The sequence below is a fragment of the Agelaius tricolor genome, unplaced genomic scaffold (genome assembly GCF_023055355.1).
Source record: "Agelaius tricolor isolate 1412-34295 unplaced genomic scaffold, bAgeTri1.0.p SCAF_6, whole genome shotgun sequence".
NCBI lineage: Eukaryota > Metazoa > Chordata > Aves > Passeriformes > Icteridae > Agelaius > Agelaius tricolor.
Window position 1 is genome coordinate 54,888,453 of NW_027269266.1, and position 19,536 is coordinate 54,907,988.

Consider the following 19,536-nt stretch of genomic DNA (forward strand, 5'->3'; position numbering starts at 1 on the left):
GAATAAATTATTCAAAACTACGCAAAAGCTGAATGAGTATCTTTTAATCTGCCATTTCAAATTCACTCTTTTCAAAAGGGCAAAATTTTGATACTCTCCAATAGATGAAAAGGAAAGTAATGTGAAAGAGAGAATTAAAAGTTGGGAACCTAAGTAAGTCAGTAATATTCAGGTAGCTATGGACAAATCTTCAAGGACTGTTTGGTACCAGACTAAATAAAATATCCAGACTTTAAAATTCTTGCTTTATGGCCATTCTCTTCCTTCCACAGCAATCTCTTGCACTCTCTCCTATATCATCTTGCCTTTTGCATTCTCTTTGAATTTAAGTAGAGCAAACAGCATCAAAGAGCTTGAGCAAGAAGTAACTGCCTAGATGTGGCACAGACACAGTCAAAGGAGGCTCTGTAAGATCCCTAAGCACACCATGAGAGAGGTGTGCTGACAATATCCTCTTGAGATTTCTATGGGTCCTCTCAACACAGTTTAGGAACTCATAAACATAAGTACTTTTAAATTGTATGGGTAAAAATAGCAGCTTTCTGGGTCAGACTCAATCTGTTTTCAGTAAGAGAATGGCTCTTTGAGAACAGATCTGCCTTCATGGTAGGTTTCCTTGAATTTTAGGAATTCTGTACCTGGACAGGTAAAAAGCATTGAGGGGCAAAAATTTCCTAATTATGAATAAATTTTTATCAGAAGCTGAGACGCAGAAAAGTGGGCCTGTGTGTCCTTGTTCCTGATGTTTTCTATGCAATTCAAAGCAGTGTAGGCCTCCAAAACAATCCTTTGAAAGAATTTTAATACAGTTTCTGTGGTCTTTACAGAGCACATTGGAAGACTATTAAAAGGTTGGATTACTATGAACAACCAGTCTCAAGACAGGCAATCTGTTGCCATGTGTTCTCTCCCATACCTGTACCACAAGGGCCTAAAAAGCAGCATGTCCAGATTTAGGCCTGTGCAACAAAATAAAATCTTACCTTGCAAAAAAATGTACAACTTCCACTGTGCACTTTCATGCATGCCATGGCAAGTTGGGGAGGTAGTAATGTGCCCTAATAGGCACTCCCCAAAACTGCTACATTCTTTGTCTTTAGCCAAGGAGCATTGAGAAAATGTGGCATTCTTTTTCTCTCCTGGAAAACATAATATTATGTCAGAGAACTTGCTCTCCATCTGATCGTCCTAATATCAGTAATCTGCTGGTTTGACATCATAAGAAAAGGGATCTCAGTCAAAGAGATAACTGTATCCCCAATATGAGGAGTGCAGCCTGCAAGTCAGCACAATGTCTATGGTGCAGAGCAGAGCCAGGCAAACACAGCATTCAGGTACAGACACTGAAAGCTGGAATGCTGCATGCAGCAGGTGGGCTGCAGGGACCTTAAAAGCAAGGAGAGGAAGGGACTAACAGATGGTTTTTGGGAAAGATTTTTTCCTTTTTTTTGTTGTTGGTGGTGGTTGTGTTTTGATTTGGCTTTATGTTAGGTTTTCTTTTTTTGTTTGTTTGCCCTCCTCCAAGGCAACTGGACAACTCAGAGAAAGATGCAAACTTGGGAGTGAAAGGGTGAAAAAGGAGCAGATAAAGAATGGACCTCTGCCTCAGGTAGAAAAGATATTGGTGCCACAGGGAATATGAGAGAAGAAATGTAAACAAAAGGCATAGCTGTGCAAAGCCTTGGAACTGAAACAAGCATGTAGCCCATCTTTGATGCCCCAGGTAAGTGAAAATCAGTTCAAGTTCTTAGTTCAATAATGCCTTGCTCTTGCTATGTATGCTGGCCCTGTCTTACAGTTGTACCCAGATAGACTCTGTGCCCTTTTGCTTCTAGGAAGCTCATTAATGTATATGGAATGATCTATATAATGAGCATCTGTATATGCAAGTATCTGCTCACTCACAAATTCCATGTTAGAGAACTGTGCTGATTATTAACTAAGCAATCATAGGTGGGCTTGACAGCTGGAAGGAGGACAACATTTTTCACTTTGTGTTATATCACAAAAGGAGCATATTTCTCCAAAATTACTATCTATAGTTCTTAGCAACAGAATCCTTTTCTGTTGCTAAGAACTATACAAGTTTGTTAAATATTACCTTTAAGCAAAACTACAAGCTTGTTAAATATTACCTTTAAGCAATTTACTGTCTGGCATGAAGTCTGCTTTTTTGTTCTTGGCTACTTTAATGATGGGTTCTTCAAACAGCCAATGATTATTCAGTATTTTCTATGTAACTGTAGTTAAAGTTTAAAAAATCATAATTCCTTTCATTCTCATGTTTTTAATTGAAATTTTATCTTTCAGGAAAAGCTGAAAATAACCTTCAGAAAATGTCACAATGATTTACCCCCTTCGAAACTCACCAGTGGATTCCATACCTATTTTGGCAATAACACTACCTACTACAGTTAAAAAGCCATCATTTACTCTAAATACAGCTTATTCCAATCCATTTAGTGCCAATCAAGTGCCACTCGTGTAATTTTGAAAAAAATTAATTTAATTTTATTTCAGTAGAACAAATGACAGTCATAAAAAAACCCCAAAAGTCTAAGCTAAGTAATTACTTGCAAAATTCAACAGACCTACTGTACATTAATAAATGGGCTAAAGACAAATGAAACATTATTTTATGGGGAATAGTTAAGGAAATAAGCTTCCATATTTGAAAATAATCTGAGTAAAAAGAAGGAAAAAAAAGTATTTTATATTCCACAGTAAAAATTTTGAAGTAATGGGTTTTTTTAGAACTATAAACAAAAAGCTGTTGTAATCCTGCATTTGTTTTATTATGTTGCTTCAAGGCAGAATATAGTTTCCAATTCTTTGTACATGTAAATGGACATTCTTCATGTACATTTAAATCTGAATTCACTGCCTTTAATCCTATATTTGTGAATAACCTAATTATTATATCTTAAGCTACAATAAAAATCACAAATAATGTTTATGGAGAAGTAGATTCCCTAAGACTTTAAAAGAAAATAACTCATAATTGCTACATGTCACTAGTACTGAATAATATGAAAGAGGAATACATTTCCCAGTTTTCTGTGCACTGCACTTGTAGCTGTAGCCTTGAATCAGAGGCCAGAGGTAAATTTCTTTTGATCTTCAAAAACATGGCAAAGAGAAAGATTCTAGACTTCTAGAGACTGCTCTGATATTTTCCTAGTAACTTAATTTCTAACTGAAAAATGCATAGTCTGTAGCCCGGATTTGTGCAAAATATTTTTGTATCTCTATTTCTGCTAATAATAATCAGGAATAAAACCATTTCTATTACATACTATTGCGGAAGACTACTTAGTACCGTCTTTTTAGGAATATAAAAAAGATAGATGACATCTAGTTAGATCAATTAAGCACTTACATTTGATGTCATATATTTATAAAAACAAGTAATTTGAAACACTACCTTTTATTATAAACAGAACCACTTTAAGAAAGAAAGTCATAGCTATCTGTTTTCTTTCAACATGTGGCTCGGGCAATACCTGAATCTATGAAGATCCACAGTTAAAAAACCTGAATCAAGAGTTGCCAATATTTGTAATTCACTTTTTACCATCAGTTCCAGTCATATCATTCAGAATTTAGCAAGTTAATATCTTTTTCTTACCTAAAACTTTCTTAGATATAAATTTGCATAGAATAATAAAAGCAGGAACTTTAAAATGTCACATATGAACCAGAATTGCTTCATCAATATTTAGAATGACCTGAAAATTGGTCCATAATTGTCAGAGTCTAAGGACCAGAGCTGTAAAACTATTAGTCCAAGTACTTTCTAGCCTTAATGATCAGAAATCATTAAGGCTTTATCATTCTGTTTTCCAAATAAAGGCAACATTGTTTGATAATAATATCAGTCTTTGGAGGAAGATTTACACATGCATTTAATCCACACATCAATATTAAATTTAGTTATATTTTTTGCCAGAATGTTACATTAGCTCTAATTAAAATGGTCTGTTATACAAAAGGATCTATCCTCTTTTTATCTTCCTATGGACTGCTCAAGGTTTCTGATTTACAAATTCAGAATGACAAATTTTCAAAGTGTAAAAAATTACAGTTTTCATTTTAAAAATGGCCAGCTTGACAATATAATTCTTGTCGAGCTTTTCAATTTTTTTCTTTCTGTTCCAGCACAGAGTAGAAACATTGAGAAACCTTGAAAGCAGCCACAAATTTATATTTGCATCTAAGAGGGAGATAGTCAGTGCAGAACTTTCTGGAAGCTTCTGTTTAAGAGCCATTAGTTCTTAATGTTGGTAGGCTACACAGGGCATTCATTCAAAAAGGTAGGTCCCCAAGGAACAAAAAAATGCATTTTAGTTACGTTTTGCTTGCCCATGTTATATTTTGAACTAGTACAAATGAGTCTCTGGAAGAGAAGTTGGCTAAGACGTGTGGTTTTGGAAGGGTTTCATTTTTTTTCAAATTAAGTATCTTCACTTCTGGGGAAAAAATCTTTAAGATCTCAGTAATTAAGAACTCTCTGTAAACTCCAGGATTATCAGAAATCAAAAACTGCCAGTGGCTGTTATTTCTGAAAAATTTGAGGAAAAATTCAATGGGCAGAGCATGTATTTGCTGTTCTGTTGGGAATCCTAGGCCAAAGTTAACCAACCTTGATAAAGACACAGCAAATAAACCACAGACAAGTTGTGTAAAAATTGGTAAAGGAATAAGAAAATGTGACTCCAAGGTTGTCAAAGAAGTGTAGGAAGAACAAAAGAGAGACACCAATTACAGTCTACTACAATTAAATTATACTTTGAGAAGAAACAGAAGAGAAAAAAAAAAAAAAAAACACCATAAAACAAGTCCCTGAGGAGTGCAAAGTGGGTCATCAGCTCAATTACAGGTATGGACTGAGAAGCAAAAGGGAGTTGATGGAAACAAAAGTTAGGTGGTTATGAGGGTGACTCAAGGGGTGAGAACTGTAACCTAGTTATAGAAAAAAGGATGGGATGAGGCTTCTCTGATTGTTTTTGTAAGGATATTCTAAATCCTCCAGGGAAATGGACCTAATTGTAGTTCTTACTTTGTCATACGTACACAAAACAGTGCAAGGCTACGAAAGCAAATGAGTTCATGAAATGAAAATAAATGGAATGAGTGCAGATAAAATTTTCAATAACATGAAGAGTGAGAAATACTAATGTTTCTAGTATAAGCCTGTGGACATACAGGTAAGTTAGGAAACAGATTCCACAGAACATCTGGATTTCCTTTGTGACAAGCATTAAATTAACTTGATTTCTTGTATCAGAAAAGTCTCATGGTTCCCAAATTCTTGGACATTGCTGGAAATTACAAGATAAACTTTAGCCAAAGGCAGTGAAGGAATGTAGTCTTTGATTACAAAATAACTTGAGGTTGATCAAGACTTCAGCAAAGCTTAAGTAGTGAATTTTGCCTGAAATTCAGAACAACAGTGAGACATGGGCATTTAACAACAAACGGGAAACATAAATGTCACAATCAAACTATTAGGCTTTTATGCACAGCCATATAGTCAGATTGTCTGTGCACATCAGCCAAAATTCAGTTTCTTCTAAATGCTAAATCTTTACCAAAAGTTAAATTTGACATTATCCAGGAAGCCTGATTTTGCTTTTTCAAATCATTACAAAAGCATCAAATTAAGTGGAATTATCTTGAAGTTGTTGCAAATGAAAAACTTACTTCAGTCTTGGAAGTCACTTTGATAGTCCTGGAAAGCTAGAGACAATTACATTGTCTTAGAATATCTGCTTTTGTAATGAGTAGTTGTGGCTGTACATAAACCAGCAGAAAAAACTCAGGACAGATCTGTGGGGAAGGATGCCATGTTTCTACATTTTGCCTTTGACCCTTTTACATTTGATATCCTCTCTGAAAGCTTGTCTCTTGCTAATCATTGCTAGTTATTAATCAGTGCTTAGTTCTGAAGGCACATTTGAATTAAAATTTCTTTGTCTGGCAGGAAGTTTCAAAGTCAACCCTGAAATCATCTTTTGGGAAGTGTTTCTCTGCACAGGGAGACAATTACCATCCACTGCACCCACCATAAAGTTGGACTGTACAAAAGTCTCTTTATAGTAGAAATCAAATTGGGACCTTTTGGACTTTCTGTTTCATGGAATACCAATATTTAGAAACTGTCATCTGAGTTCCAATTTGAATAATTCTTGCAAAGAGGAGCTTTGGCAAAAAAAAAAAGGTATAATTTGCAATGTTTCAGTTTAGAAAAGATCTTTAAGATACTAAAATGCAATTTTCATTTCTATTAATGTATTGACTATATATCCTGTGTTAAGATATGGCATATTACAGATGTTAAGCAGTATGTTTTAATATTCAATTGATTATATTTATTTTATAGTACTTTTACTTTGGAAAGTGGTAAGAACTCAGTCTACATTATGTTAAAATATCTTGCTTATTTTGCTAATTTTTTTTTGTTATTTGTGTTGTAACTAAACAGTTCTATATGTGTAATTTAAATTAAAAATTATAGCCACAAGTCTTGTTGTATCACTATGCATTATCACTGTGTAAACACAGGAGAAAAATAAAGTCAAAGTAAAATACATTTTGCAACACAGTATCATAGAAAAAGTGATTTAACATTTTTTCCAAAATGTACATATGTCATCAAAATAGTCATGAATGCCCTTTGAAAAATATCTTTTCTAAAGGTCCTGGCTGGTAGAAAATTTTCATAAATATTTTCAAACCACCTCCAGCTGCTGACCTTTGTGCCTTTTCACCATTCTAGTTTTCCAGACCAAGTGTAAAATGTAAAGATTTGTGTCTTTTAAAAAGGACGACAAATTTAATGAGACTAATGCTGTGGTTTGCTGACTGACAATTGCGTATTGTGAAATAGATTTTCATCTTTGCAGTCAAACTCATGGTTTTGTGCATGGTTGTTTTGTAAGCACATGTAGTTTTTTTTGGTTTGGGTTTTTTTAAAAAATAGCGATACTCTTTTTAATAGAGGGAAAGGGTTTACTACAATGCAAATAGGAAGACAGTTTTTGGGGACATTATTGTATTTATGTCAGTGACAATATATGTTACATTTTCAATTTAAAATTTTACTTTAATTTAGTACTTATTTTAAATTCTCATAACCCTACAAAGCCAGCAGTGCCAAGAGCACCCCCAATCATGTTGAATTGCCCCATGGACAGTGCCAATGCCTGAGGAAAGGAAGAATTCCCAGTGCAAACTGAGGGAAACCTTTCAGCAGAAGTTCAGACAATTTGGGAAAGAGTCTGAATTGCAACTTATGAGTCAATAGAAGTTATTTGGCCAGGGTGTCATAGTTTAACTCCAGACAGCAACCAAGTCCCATGCAGCTGCCCACTCACTACCCCACCAACAGGATGGAGGAGAGAATTGAAAGACTAAAATCTAGAAAACTTATATATTGACATAAGGACAGTTTAATAGGTAAAGCAAAAGCCGCACATGCAAGCAGAGCAGATCAAGGAATTAATTTACTACTTCCCATGGGCAGGCCAGTCTCCAGCCATCTCCAGAAAACCAGGGCTCCACTCCATTACATGTAATACTGCCCCCAGTCCAAAGATCCTTCTCTTCCTCCTTTATTCTGCCACTTTATATACTGAGCATGATGTCACACAGACTGGAATATCTGTTTGGTCATTTAAGGTCACTTGTCCCACCTCTGTCTCCTCCTAGCCCCTCACGCACCTCCAGCTTCTTCACCAGCATGGCAGTACAAAAAGCAAAAAATGCCTTGACTCTTTGCAAGCAACTCAGGAAAACCAAAAACATTTCTATATTATGAACTGTGTATTCAGCACAAATCTACAACATAGGTCCATACTAGATATTGTGAAGAAAAGTAAATTCACCCCAGCCAAAACCAGCACAGGGAAAAAATTTGTTTCATCTTTCTATGGAAATGGTTGTAGAAAAGCTACTATTGAACTCTAGCCAAAATCTAAGCCTGAAAGCTGCTTTTGAAGGTATCAGGGTTTGAACCACTCCTGCAAGTGGTCCATTCTGCCTGGTCTGATGCTCCTGTACAAGGCAAGCATTGCACTACAGCTGTGGTGCTGGCACCCTGAGCTTCTTCTAACCACACTGTGCTCCTGGGAGCGTGATTGAGTTCAGAGGGATAGTCATCTGGGAATTTGGATATTACAGTTTTTAATAGTGAGGCTTCTTTAAAAACAAAAGGAAAACAGCCTTTTTCTTTCTTTCTTTTCCTCTCCTTCCTCCCTCACCCAATAATGCTTTCTCAAAATCAAATAGCAGATTCAGTTAGTTAAAGTTGCAGAAATGGTGTAGGTCTATTCAATCTTCTAACTTTATGGTTGTCATGGTTATGGAGACAAGTGGTGGGGTTTCTATCACTGTTTTATTTCTTACCACCCACATCATGGCATGGGTGTGGTTTCAGCCAGACAAAGCACTTCAGCAGGATGAAGGGACTTCTACATTTTTGCCTTCTATAGGACTTGAATTATTAAAACAGTTTCACTACAATAGCTGATTATTTATAAAGGTATCCTCCTGAAAAAAGTCCCCAGTCAGGTCTGCTTTAAAGATCTGTGAAGACCAAGAAATAAATCAGTTTACCAACAATGGGAGTGAAAACTCAAAATTGCTAGAGGTCAATGGAAATATAAAGATCTCACTCCAGATTTCTCTCAGTTGTTCTACATAGTTTGCACTGCTTCTGCTTGCTCAAAAACTCCAAACCACAGCTGCAGCAGGGAGTACAGAGTCCAATGGAAAAAGCGTGTGATTTAGTATGAAGCAGAGGATGAGATTTGACTCATGAGGTCCTTTCAAATATGCTTGTTACAGCAATTATAATCCTAAAATGCATTTTCTTTTCTGGTTGTTTTTTTGAAATAAAAAAGTACATGCATGTGTGTATATATATATATATATACACATGCACACTCATACACGTATAGATACACATTGATACACTTATGCATATACATTTATGTGACATGTATATATGTGTATATAGATAGATATATGAGGGTCACTACAAAAGAAGCACTGAAAGTATGTTGATCACCAACTCCTTTGACCGTGGCCCAAAAATCCAAGTCAGAGAGCTTAAAGCTGGGTAACAGGGCTTCATTTGCTGGCATATGGTTATGTACTGTCTGCTGTCAATCTTTGGGAGTTAGTCAGTACTCCTTGGGCAATATCAGAGACATCTCTTTCATACTCTCCCTATGCTGAAGCCAAGCAGAAAGGCTCATGGAACCTTTGACCCTGAGCAGTAGTGACTCTCAGCAAGTATCCACCACAGACAGGAACGCTAGAAACACAAAATAGCTTTTCTTTCTCAAAAAGAAGACTAGCCATATTCAGGTGCTTAATTATTAACTAATTATGCTTAGTTAACTGTAGGAGAAATAGAAATTTTGCCTATACCTGGATAAATTAGAATGTCTCTGTATTAGGACCAGGTAAAAAGTACCAGAGAACATTAATATTTAGCTAGGCAAGCAAAAAAACATTTTGTAATTTATTAAAAGTACTTTAATGAAGAATCCACACTGTTTGCTTTTGGGAAAGTCTTAGAAGTCTAATAAGTTCATGCAAGAATATTTCCTCATTGAATTTTCTTGAGGGATATTAGATTAAAAATACCTCTTGTACAGCCTTGTGCACAGAAGCTTTTTGTGTGTGTAAATAGAGTGATTTAACAAAAAAAAAGGAAATCATTAAGGTTGAAAAATACTTCTTAGGGCTTCAAGCCCAACTGTTAATAGAGCACTGCCAAGTTCACTGCTAAACCATGTACCTCAGTGCCATAGCCATACCTTGCTTTAACACTTCTTTAACTGATTCCACCACTCCCCTGAGCAACTTGTTCCAATACCTGACCTCCCTTTGAACTTTAGCACCTTCAAGTTCATAGGAAAAGATGGTGTATTAGTTAAAGTCGGTTATAACAAAGCCTGCCGTTATTCCATGCTCTTCACACATCTTCTGTCAGTATACTTCCTTCACAATAGCTTTGTTATTTCAGTATTGCCTTATCCTCAGTGTTGACTGCCAATTTTGCCTAATTATATAGTCTGCCTACAAGACTTTGAAAGTATCTAGTGGCAAAACTGATTTCTGGAGAAGGGTCACTTCACCATCTATCATCCAGCAGCTTCTTAATTCAGGAGGGGCCTGTTGTTTATCTACCAGATTTAAAAGGGCTGTTAAATTTTTATTTGCAGCTATTAATCATCTAAAGTTTCTGCTAGATTTTAGTGAAATATTCTTGTTTAATCACAGATATGCTGAAGACATGGCATGCTGGAAAAAATGCACCAAAGACTCCCAAGTCAGATTTCTTTTGATAACTATAATGCAGGTTCAAATTTTCTGTAACAAGATACATGGGACAATTTATTAAAACCAGAAAGGAATGCTCAGTGATGGAAATTCAGAGAAGATTTTTCATGCCATAGTTGTTTTGTCTGTACAGAAAATATTTTACTTCAAAGGCAGTTGTCAGGTATCTCAGGGCTTATATTTAATGGCATCTTGTCACTGCTTCAGTAGGAAACTTTAATATTGTATAATGGCTATTAATCCAAGAAAAACAGATTTTCTTTGAATTTGAATATTCTCTTTCAGCTTTTGCATTCCAAACATTTCAACTCAGGAATCGGTAAATGAACTTCACTAGAAACAAAAGCTGAGATTGTTAAAAGTTCATTGTGATTACTGGACGTTATGTGATTTGGCCTCAACTGCTGCTAAAATTCCCTGATCAGTCTTGCCTAGTATTAAAATTGGGTAGAATGCAAGAGTAGGGAAGAAAAGCTGTAGATGTTGAACAACTGAACTTTTTCTTTTCCTATGGCAGTGATAGAAGGCCTGTATGATTTATTACTGCTAGCAAATCTAAACTATGCACTAGCTTGCACAAATAGCATCCAGTGGCTGCTTGAGATGCCAGAACAGCTGCTTTATGGATACCTCTGTGCAAAAGACTAAGCAGGTGTTTAATGTGGCAAAGGCAGGTGATGCTGCAGGTATGTATCTGCACAGATTCAAATTTAATTGCTTAACATGAGAGGTAGAGCCTGTAGGATGTATATTGTCTGTAAGCTACCAAGGATATTTTGTATTTATTTTTCTCAGTATTAGCTGGACATGAGTTAAACTTCATTTCGGCTCAGCTTTGTGGGATCTCAGCACATCGTTCCCGATGTCCAGAGATGCCAGGAGAACCCTTGGGGGGTCTCGAAAACCCTGGAATGTTGCCAAGAGTGCTTGGTGGCTTGATTTTGATCCATCCACAGAAGTAACAAGAGTCTGAGGACAAGAGAATCACTTTAGAGTACAAGGTGTAAAAGAGACACATTTAGAGGGTGAGATATAGACTTTAAGGTTTTTGGTACAGGGGGGTTATGGAGACAAGATGGAGGGATCAGGGCGTGTCTTGTCCTTCTTCTTTCTTCTTCTTGTCCTCCATCTCCTGTGATGATGTTGGCACTTGGGGATTGGTTTCTGGTGAAGGTGCACTTGCCAACATGGGTGAAAAGCATTGGGAAATAAAGGTAAATATTGTATACGTAGGTTTTAGTATAAAAAGACATGACCGCCCCGTGGGTGGTCAGAGAGTGCCTGTGACTGCCTGCAGATCAGACCTCTGTTGGGCAGACAGAAAAATTTTGTAGATAAGAAATAATAAACAACCTGAAGACCGAAAGCTGAAGAGTCCAGACTCGTCCTTTGCATCGCGCCCACCAAAGAACCACTCTACCCGTGTTGGGGCAGAGACAGACAGCCGGACCCGACACAGCTTTGAGTGGGGAAAATAATTTCAAATAAACTTTTTTGGATTTTCTTTATAATCACTTCCTGGTCATAAACCTTCTGATGGAGATGCTTGCGGACCTGAAGCACTGCTAGCCCTATGATCCTTATAGCTAGTTCCTGATCTATAGGCCAGCAAATGGTTTACCAGTAAGGGTGTTCTCTTGTGAGAACACACCCCTGGCAAGTGTATTTGAAAAGGAACTTCAGTACAGATCACCCTGCAAATGTGACATAATTTGTAAAGGGGAGAGAAAAATGGGTAAAAAGACTTCCTGAAGGATGGGGACCAAGAATATACAGGAATGATACTCTGAGACAAGCTGAATTAAGAGGGGGAACCACATGCTATGACATGAATAAACGAAGGAGTTTAAAAGGCAGATATGTTCACCAAGTGGCCAGAAGAAACTGTGGGAAAATACAAAGACTTTTTAAATTAATTTTTTTGCTAGCTGCTCCCTTACCACTTCTTTCCAAAAATCAGACCTCTACATGCAGCGTCAGCAAGGAGTCTTGAAACAGGGACAATCGCTTTGAAAAGAGCACAGCAACTCAAAGTATCCAAGATACTTTGCAGCACTGAGCCTGCCTGGAGATGGCAAACAGGACACTAGAAGAAGACTGTAACTAGTAGGATATGAGGTCACAACATTGTTGACTGAGTAATTGCTCCTGTATGACACTCTGGAGTGTCCTAACCATGTGTATGCTTTGTGTGATCCTGAGAAGAGAAGGGAGGTAAAATAGATATGACACTGTTCCATTTTCTTTGGAAGCTTCTCTGCTTTGCAAAATAAGTTAAGGTAGCTTGGGTCAGTGAGATGTCTGGTGATGAAGTAATCTATAACTCTTTATGTACTTTGAATAAAACAGACATTGAATAAAATACTTGGGCATTACTTGGAGCTGGGACTGAAATCTTATATTCCCTCTTCCCAGGTGAGTACTGGAAACCACATAACTGGGAACTTGCCCACTCCAAGTCTGAGGATCCTGAGTTACCTCTCTAACTGTCTTCAGTATCTCTTACTAGCTTAGTATCAGTGGTTCAAGTTCTGATTCCTCCTGGCAGACTCCTAGGAAATTTTGTAAGATGTCTAATTCAACTGCTGCAAACAGTTGAATGGCAAACAGGCTTAACACCAACTGCTGTACTTCACTCAAGCAGCTTAGGAATCTGACTGTAATAAGTCCTCAAAGTCTAGCCCTGTGACTATAATAGGACACTGCTGGAAAATGAACAAACTGCCTGCACTTGGGAGAAGAATGTCCCCATGATTTTCAAGTACACCAAGAAAAATGAATATGCATTTAATCTTTAAACTCAAAATGCAATGACTTCTCAAGAAGTACAGTACATGATGTTAGGCCAAAGCCAGTTCTGATCCCAAGGTTTTATTAAAGTTTCAACATTTTGGCCCCTACCGATTTCTTTCATGTGATTCTTAGAACTATTACTCAGACAGTCCATGTTAACTGGCAGATGCCCAATGGCAATATATAAAGTACATATTTTACCACAGTTTCTGAACTGCGTAATTGATAGTTTAAAAGAGCTAGTATGAAATGAACACCAGCTTGTTCTTAACCTCCCATTCTAGACTTGACTCTATTATTGGTGCAAAAGAACATACCTGTAACTCTTTCAGTATTCCTGGTATCTTTGACATGTATTGTCACTATTAGTTTTGGGTTTTTTTTTTTTATTTGGAAGCTCCTAAACCTGAACAAAATCAGAAACATTTATGCAGTATTAGTAAAGACAGGGAGTGGATTACTGGGGACCCAACTTCTGAACCAATTGTACTATATACTGTTTCCATTGTGTAAAGAGGAAAAAAATACCACCTGCTTCATACTGCTAGGTGAAACAAGAAAGTGTTTTCCATTGGCCTAAGTAGAGAAAGCACAGTCCCTTCAAAATCAATGGCAAATATGTCACTTCATATTATAATATGTAGCAGAATTTTTTGCACCACTGCTTTCCTGAAAACTGCCTCTTCAAATATGACTAAGAAACAAACTTGTGAGCACTTTGAATTACATTAAATATAAGAAGTTTTTACCACTCTTTTCCTTTGGAACATTTTCATTAGCATATCACCTGAGAAGAGACTCACAAGCCTTTTTCTTGCCATCTGTACAGGGGCAAATTTCAGCCTGAGTTTTAAAAAATAATTTTACTGCTTTCATGAAGTATAAAGTAAGCCAAGTCTCAAACCTGTGATTCCAACTGAATGCAACTAGAGCTTCAAAACAAAGCAGGCACAGTTTTCTGACCCATATTGCCTTCCAGCAATAGACAAAGGTTCTGAAATTTCCACTCTGTGCACTGTATTTGTATATGTGTAATGTATTCTGTCAACAGGATAGAACAGGAATAGTCAACTCTAAGAACAGAAAAATTGTGAGTCAGCCTCTTTCTTCACAATCTATAGGGTTAGAGTGAATAAAAAAATATGTTTCTTTAATTTGCCTTTTTTTTATGTTGACCTTTTGAATGTTATATTTTATACTTAATCTCTTTAGTTACAATGACAAGACCTATTTGTTTTTAAAAAAAATTCAACATTTTCACATAATAGGATAAGTTCATATAATGAGGTATAAGAAAAAGCAACATATATCACAAGAATTTTATCACAACAGTTGTCAATGCTTCTGAGCTGTCCACAGGTCCTGCTGATTTGATCCACTTGAACACAGCCTCTTATATTATATATACACAAAGAGATGATAATTATTTATTTTTTGGTTTTTCTAGGATAAGCCAGTGTAATTACCCCAGTGAACCTTATTTCATAAACCCTATCACTCCATGTGTAAAGAAGCTTTAGAATCTGGCAGATAGAAAGTCAAAATTCAGAAGTGTTCCTCCTTTTTGTCCCACAGAATGATGCCTGGATTCGGATGAGAATTAACAATACCCATTTTCTTTTTCAAATCCTTCTGAAAATCTCCATTTCCTTCCTGGTATTTGCATAATGAACAAAATCTTTGGCAGTCTGCCAGGTTAACTGCTTGCCACATAATAGTCAGGCTGAATAGGAATCCTGGGAATAGGCTGTCTCCTCTTGCAGGTGGAAAAGTTCAAACTTCCCAAGAATTTCTTATTTTTAATTGCAGAATATAATCCAAATAATCAGTTTTTTCTCTGAAAAAAAACCCCTCACTCTACCCTACTTTCTTCAAGCTGGAGAAGATCCAACAACGATACATCTTGGATCTTGTGGCCTTGTGGGGGAAAAAAGACCCCTATTGCATAGAGGCCATTGGGTAATTTAAACAGTTCTTCATTACTGAATATTTAGGTTTCATTCCATATTGCTGATAGCAAGTTCCTAGGCCTTGTCTGAAAACATTCTTGCAAAATTTAAAGCATTTGAATGTTGTAGGTAAACCCTAGGGTTTTTTAAAAAAAATTCCTTTACACCTTTTTGCCTAAATTATTTTTGAATTATGATAGCCTATTCAACTGAGCAAGTCTGCAAATTCTAGCTAAAATGTCATGCAAAATTCAAATGGAAGCGGGAGCTGTGTATTTTTTAGTAAGCTGGTAAGTAAAAAAACAATAATACTATGGTTGCTATTAGTAACTTAAATAAGTCTCAGTAATCTGTTAATGTTCTTCTTATAGTATCCTAAATCTTGTTCTGTAAAGCAAGGCCCTGCTGGTAAGGGTAGGAATTCTGACATATTTTTCTGTCTCTGAACCTCGCTACCTAGTCATTCTGAGAGGTATATGTATCTTCCCTAACTTGCCATACAGCGGTCTTAGTACCTCAGAAGCTATAGCTTCTGTCCATATTCAATATGCTCATATTGTTCCTCAGTAATCTTCTTTAATACCCCCAGAGAAAATGCATATAAAGAAATTGTAAGAATTATGTAACAGCTTTACTCCAAAGGATATGGAGTGGTCAGGATGTAGGTTCTTACAGTTTTTAAGTACACGCCTCAATAAGATGTTTGCTACTTCCTCTTAAGATGCTGAGTACTATACACAAGTCTTGGGAATAAGGACATTGTCTGTGATCAATGGGCATAGCACAGAAAACAGGAAGGCCCTTGTGTTTGTACTATACTTAGAGCCAAGAGTTAGTTTCCGCACTAACGACAGGAAATTTTGAGCCATAAGGGTCTTGCTCCAAAAGTGACATTGAAAATTAGATGTTGTAATGCTCCCTTTATAAGGGAAAGGATTTAGGCAAATATGAAGTGAAACAATGAATAGCAAATTAGCTAGGAAATAACTTCTATTAGGAAAATAGAAAAGTCCTTACGTTTTTGTGTTTTCAGGTGAGGCCCATCAAATACTTCTGTATTCTGTATTCCAAAGCAATAATTTTTGTCCTTGCATTCTGGTAATTCTCCCTAAAGGATGGTAAGCATGCTTACTTTAGGAAAGCACACTGTTCAAGATTCAATAGGCTAGTTTTTGGCCTATGAGTCAACACAATTGAATTATTTTTAAAGCGTAAATCACATTGTGAACTTTTTACACAATGTAGACTAGAGAAAGGACTGAGTAGTATTTTTGTTATTTTGGAATACTTTAATTATAAATTAAAGGTCAGGTGATGTTGTTTCCACCTTGGGGTGGAGAGAGGATAGGATGCTACTTAATCAGAAGGGAAAGGGTTCATAGTCCCATAGTCCCAAAGCCCACTGAATTGTACTCACTTAGCTATTTAAGTGTTAAAAGATATAATAGACTTGACACTCTGATTTAACTTAGGAAAAGCTGCTGTACTCCAGTAATGAAACTCAGTTTAGAGTCTTCTTTGAGAATATTACTTTGATTTAGAAAGCCAGTTTGCTCCAGACCACCACATACATTGAAGGGGATTGAAAACACTTGTAATTAATATTTAATAGCACTACTATATTCCCTGGTAACATGACACACCAGAAATGAGATAAAAAACCTAAGCAAAATGGAGAAGAAGAAATAGAAAAAGAAAGGAAGAAGAAACAAAATTAAGAATAACTAGGAACTTCAAAGAGAATTGCTTATTCTCACTCAGGAACTGGGATTGTGACAATAAAGGTGGTATTCTTCTGACCAAATGTAGAAAGCAGCACTGAGTATAGTAAATGATGAATTACAATTCCTTTATAATCACTGGAGAGACAGATATACTTCCAGAAAGCAATATATATCGTACAAAAGTAGACAACTGAAATAGGTCAAATACAGATTTTCCCAATGTGTGTAAATTTATGTCTAACTTTTGACAGTTGAATATACCATATTCACCATTGTAACATCGTGTGAGAAGCCTAGCTATAAAGACTGAAGTAAGAGGTAACATGATTGTTGCCTAACAAATGTATTATCTCTCTATTTCTGTGCAAAAAGTCTCAATAACAACGTCGGGGAAAGGCAAGATTTGAAACTACACATTCATATTCTGCCCTGTTGATCATAAGAACAAAATCTGTCTTACTTGTCTGGAAGACCTGTATAAGTCATCAGGAAAATAAGGCAGAGAAACTTGGAATTTTAAGTAGTTTATTGACAAGATTCTTCTGCACTCTTGTATTATGCCCTGCCTCATTTTCCTAAGAAAAACAAAAGGACTAAATACATCACTTACACCTTTCCAGTGCAGCCAAATCTGTCATTCCAAATACAATTTACTTTAAGACCAAGCATGCAACTGACATTTGTAATCCATTCCACAGACAAGTATTTTAAAGTATATTAAAGTAAGGTGCAGAATATATTCTCTTGAGAAAACCTCCTGTTCTAGATTTGAAAGTAATCAACATAGTATTTATATCATGTTGAGAATACTCTCTTGAGTCCAATGTGAGTTTTGGTATAGTAAGAAGATATTAGGATTCAGAAGATACCAAGAAAAGAGAGAAGCATTTATCTGGCTTAAAAAAATGAGTATAAGCTTGCATTTGAAATTGAGCAAATGTTCTAAGGAATCTTAGTGACATGAAAAGCAATATATTAAAAAGTAAAAGCAAAGTATAATATTCTCTGTATTTCTTTTGAATATAAGTTTTCAAGTCATCTTTTCTCTGTATTCTTTGTCCTTTTTCTACAAAGGAAACTTCCTCTCTTTGGGATAAAGTGGGCAACATTGCACATAAAGTTTAATAAGGAGGTATATTGTTGTTACACCAAGGTCTCTTTCCTAATTGGTAATTAGGCATATAACATTGTTTGGATTATATAAGTAGGATTATGACCCTCTTTTAGATTTATCACATTCAGGTTGTACCTGTCATTCAATTGCCTGATCATCATTATTGTCAGATAGTTCTTGATCAGTTTGTTTGAAAAATCTTCATAACTTCCATGACTTGAAAAATTTGTCACTACTTCAGATTCTGTATGTGCAATTCAGTATCTGAGTCTCAGCAGTAATTTCTGTGTTATATTGGGGATAATTTTTCACTTTAAAACCAGATATTTTTAATACTATCTTTTATATCCCAAATTTTCCTTTGTAATTACACACAGGAAAAAAACCCCTTTCCATGGTGATTTGGCTCCTTTCAAGTGAATTTAGAGAAGGACCTTTCCAAAAGCTTTGGAAATCCATGTACAAATCTTTAGCAGAATGTACTTGTTAGAAAATTATTTTGTGTAACTGTGGTCTTGCTTTCATAAGACACAAAACTTAAAGGAAAGCTATTTTTTATTCTATTATTTTGTGGAAAGAGGTTCTGTAGGATCACTGAGCTTGCCTTCAAAAACTCTTTTAAGAGAGGAATTTAAAACAAAATTGGTAAATTTTGAACCAAATTAGAATAGTAACAGTGGAAATTTGGAAGAAAATGAAACTCTTAAAGTTACTGATCCATAAATAAACTGTAAGAGAGCAACAAAACTGGTTATTCTGTAACTGTGGGAAATACTGCAATAAGGCACCAGGGGGAGAATCTTACAAAACCTGTGAATGGAGGATCATTCTCTATTCTAAGCACTAGAGAATACACACTTGAGACAAACCCTGTAAATGGGCAAAGCATTACTCAGGCTTTTGTTTAATAGGAAAAAAAGTACCCTGAGTGCCAGTCCTCAAGGAACTATTTGTTCCTTAAGCCAGGATAGATGTGTATCATCCAGATTATATATGCATCTGCTTGAGAGCTAAAAAATATTCTAACCAGGAGCTCCTATTTCTCCATTCAGAATGACAACTTTTTGGGCAGGCATTTACACGAACTGATAATATTACAGAGTTCATTAGAAGGAAATCAAACAGTTCCTTATAGTGGGTGCTGCAGTGCTCATTTGGCTTTATTGCTGAAATAGACTGTTTTTTTGGGATGCCAAGTCTCAGATCAAAACTAGGTGGCTAGAGCTTATTTGAGCATGATGGAAGCAATAGTTTGAAGGCAGCAAAAGATAAGCACCTCACAGATCAGCCACCTTATCTGGTACTATCTACCTGCAACATCTTACTCAGATTTACAAATCCTAAAGTCTTTCAAGATCCTCAGATTCTTCTGTAGAGCAAAAATTCATGAAAATGTGGTGCTTAGGGACATGGTTCAGTAGTGGATCTGGCAGTGTTAGATTGATGGTTGTACTCAAAGTCTTTTCAAACCTTAATGATCCTATGATTCTATGTTTCTTGATATTTTCTTTTTGTTACCTCAGAGTTTATACTTCTGTGTGGTCTACAATTAAAGATATCATTGAATTGTTTGGTTAATTAAAAATCTGCAGCCTATTTCTAT

At 36.0% G+C, this 19,536-nt stretch overlaps 1 long non-coding RNA gene across 2 annotated transcripts; it reads left to right on the forward strand.

The window, feature by feature from the left end:
* Window positions 1–993: 993 nt before the first annotated feature.
* On the forward strand, window positions 994–6,592 carry LOC139591317 (uncharacterized). Of its 2 annotated transcripts, XR_011679612.1 has the most exons (3): window positions 994–1,723; window positions 2,311–4,879; window positions 5,984–6,592. It is a non-coding gene; the product is annotated as an uncharacterized lncRNA (long non-coding RNA). The 2 variants fall into 2 exon arrangements; XR_011679611.1 differs by having other exon boundaries at window positions 2,311–6,592.
* Window positions 6,593–19,536: the final 12,944 nt, after the last annotated feature.